The 3,446-nt window shown below is 39.2% G+C and overlaps 1 pseudogene; it reads right to left on the bottom strand.

Annotated features, from left to right (window-relative positions):
• Window positions 1–595: 595 nt before the first annotated feature.
• Window positions 596–2,805, bottom strand: LOC149266259 (receptor-like serine/threonine-protein kinase NCRK pseudogene; annotated as a pseudogene).
• Between the last annotated feature and the right edge of the window lie 641 nt (window positions 2,806–3,446).

Below are 3,446 nucleotides of genomic sequence, written 5' to 3'. Positions count from 1 at the left end.
TTTTTAATACAATAAATATAATACTGCTAAGGGGAAAACAAATCGACCCCAAAAACCTCTGCGCTGTTTCAACTACAATTACAAAATTAGAAATGGGCGTTTCATCTATGCTAAACATGGAACAGCCTTCTATTCTAAAATAATACAATGTTCCTCTAAATCTGCTGATGATTTGGCTAATTACGAGGCATAACTGGTGCTCAGATCCCATAGAATCAGGGCTAAGGATCAAAATAGGCAAAATTCGTTCCTAAATCGCTGCTTATGACAGATGTCTCTGTGTATGTTTCGGGTTTTTACTTTTCACCTTCGTTTTCTGTTTGAAATCTTTAACAATCTCACATTTGTGCACATTGTGCCAGTTGTATTCATTGAATGCTCTTATCTGCCTGCGCTGTCTAAAACGCTTCCATCTGCATTGCCACGATGATTCGATGATGATTTAGTGTCAGAAACAAATATGCGTTGCCTATCTTCATCTGTAGAGACAGAACCTGGAAATGATAGCAGCATATATCACAAACAGGTGGCTCGTTCACAGGCTTAGAAGGGTTCTCCGCCAAAGCACATGTACGCTATTCTTCCCTTTTGTAGATCATACTGAAAACACATTATGATGCCAGAATGATTCCATACGAGGCTCTGTAAGATCAAGTGATTCTCCCTCTAATGATCTGCGAGCTGGATTATCTGTGGTTGATGAAGAGAAACTTTTCAAAGAGTCTGAAGCTGACCACGATGACGTTCCGTTTGAAATATCGAGTTTTGGCTCTTCTTGAGAAGCTAGAATTTCCTCGAGGCCCAAAAGTATGGTGTGCCTTCCTGTCCATTTCGTAGAACAGCACATTTTCTGAATTTCATGTTCAAAGGTTGAACCACTCACCACATTCCCTGTATGAACTTGTTTTGATGGCATTACGCTTTCATCCAAGTTAAGGTCCTCTTCCCTACTGAAGTTGTAGTTACAGAAATCAGGATTCCATGACATATAAAAGGGGATCTGAACACCATATGTAGGCAAAGATGCACTCTTCCTTGCATTATTTGGGATTAACATGGCTAGAACTTGCACAACTGCAGTCATTACAGGTCTTGACTCTGGATCCATTTGTAAGCACGCCCTTGCTAATTGAGCCATTTTTAACATGTCTTCTACTGGAAAACCATTCTTTAAGGCTGGATCTACTATTTCATTGAGTACCTTCTTCTCATCTTGTAAGAAAGGACTTGCCCAAATAACAAGGCTTTGTTGTCCCTGAGGCAAAGACATGTCTATTGGACGTCTTCCACTAATTAGTTCCAAAAGAACTACTCCAAAGCTGAAAACATCAGATTTCAAAGAAGCCCTTCCCATCATTGCATTTTCAGGAGCAAAATATCCAAATGTATCCAGTAATTTTGCTGGTGAACTTGGTTGACCATTAAGATCAACACTTGTGATTGTCTTTGCGGTGCCAAAATCAGCTACCTTAGCTCTCCACTTGCTATCAAGGAGAATATTGCTTGACTTAAAGTCACGATGCAAAACCCGGGGAGTGACTGCTTCATGAAGATATTCCAGACCTCTTGCTGCTCCAAGTGCAATACGAACTCTGGTTATCCAATGAAGTGATTCCCTACCCAAAGTTCCATCCAAATGATTTCTAAGATTGCCATTAGGCATATGTTCATACACTAGTAGTCTTTGAACTTCCCGCCCATTGTATTCTATGCAGTAGCCAATGAGTAGCACCAGGTGAAAATGATGAAGCCTGGATAAAAGCTCAAAACCTCAATTAGGAACTCACTATCTGTATCAGGTCCATTTCGACAGACAAGTTTCTTGACAGCAAAAGTTCTTCCATTTCTAAGTTGACCTCGATAAACACTACTGCTTCCTCCCATGCCAATGAGTTTAAACGTTGAAAATTGCTCAGTTGCCTCAGCTAGTTGTGAATAAGAGAGTTGTTGTACAATTGTGCCTGGTACCATTTCACTTTTACTGTTGAATTTGAAAGATTTTCTTCCCATGCATCCTGTAATAGATCTGAGGCATGAGCTGTCATGGGCATGAAACTCCTCCGTGAAAGATGACCCCTGGCTTATTAGATTAGTAAAATCGTTTGTGCTATTATCAAATGAGACATTTGAAAACTGGATTCTTAGTCTGTACTTGTAGTGTATAAAGCAAGCCGCAGAGACAAGAAGTGTTATGGCTACCAGTATAATGCACAATATAATAGTGGATAGAATTAATTTTCCCATGGTACCATACCCTGAAAATCTAGATGCATATGGATAACTTGATTCAAGGGGATTCTCTATTCTAAGGATTGAGAAAGGTCCAAGAATTGGATCCTGCAAGATGCCTTCTCCGCTGCTATTCTTCTGAATCAAGATTGTTTCTGTGGTTTTCATATCAGCATAGTTTGTTGATCCTGAAAATGATAAAATATAGATATCTAGAATGACATTTACACCATGCCTCGCAATGGGAACCACCTGTGAAGGGGACACTTGCAGAGTCCTAGCAAAATTCCTTGTAAAGCTTCTTTCCATGCTCAAAGTATAATTGGATAGCTGCACATTGAATATTTCCACAATGACAAGCAGCGGAGTAACACAGCTACAATGTCCAGCATCAATTTTCCAGAAGAATTCTCTTTCCCACGCGACCCCTCTCTAACTTCATCCAACACACTTGGAGATTTTTGGTTGCTCATTCAAGGCAGCCTCTGCTACATGAAAAATTGGATTTTGATTTACTTTAAATTCGTCATCTTTGCTTGAAGTAGACTGATCTTGGAAAGATTCAAAGCTAGTCATGTACGAATAATGGATGAAGGAGCGGAATTGTTGATTTGATTATTAAATTGCCAGACTTTGATTGCTGAGGATGCTTTGTTTTGTGTTTGTGCTTTTGCAGAGATAGGAGCTGAGGAAGCTGCTCCCTTTTGAAGAGCTCGAGATAAATTACATAATCTAAAACAACACATTAATGATTTCTTCTTCAAAACAGGGTTTTGAAGAAGAATCAATCTCTGACATGAGACGGAGTCTAACAGGGTGGATCTAGATGTATTAGTGAAGAAAGTAAATAAAGATAAGTTGCTTTGGTAATTCTGTGTTGAATCTAAAGTATCACAGATCTAGCTTTTTGTATGGTTAATATCATTGTTTGATCTACGCGCATATGCTTACATTGTGAATACATGTGAATCTGTGTTTAATATAAGTGCGCGAATTGGATAAATCTTATAAATGTTTTCTTAAAGACCCTTCTAAGTAATACTTCATCAAATAGATTAGATCTGTAAACAGCGTGCTAATAACTAGTAAAGATTATTCCAGGTTCAGATCTGCATGAAACAAGGCAGCGCGACATTGTGGAATGGTGTGTGAAACCTCCATACCACATCTAGACATCCCAAGGGTGTGAAAACCTGGTTCTAGCACCCTCCCCTGCT

This window comes from Pinus tabuliformis, chromosome 6, assembly GCF_031772625.1.
Source record: "Pinus tabuliformis cultivar Carrire ecotype Pingquan chromosome 6, CPIR1, whole genome shotgun sequence".
NCBI lineage: Eukaryota > Viridiplantae > Streptophyta > Pinopsida > Pinales > Pinaceae > Pinus > Pinus tabuliformis.
Note: the sequence above shows the minus strand (reverse complement) of the source record. Positions and strands in the feature narration are given on the sequence as shown.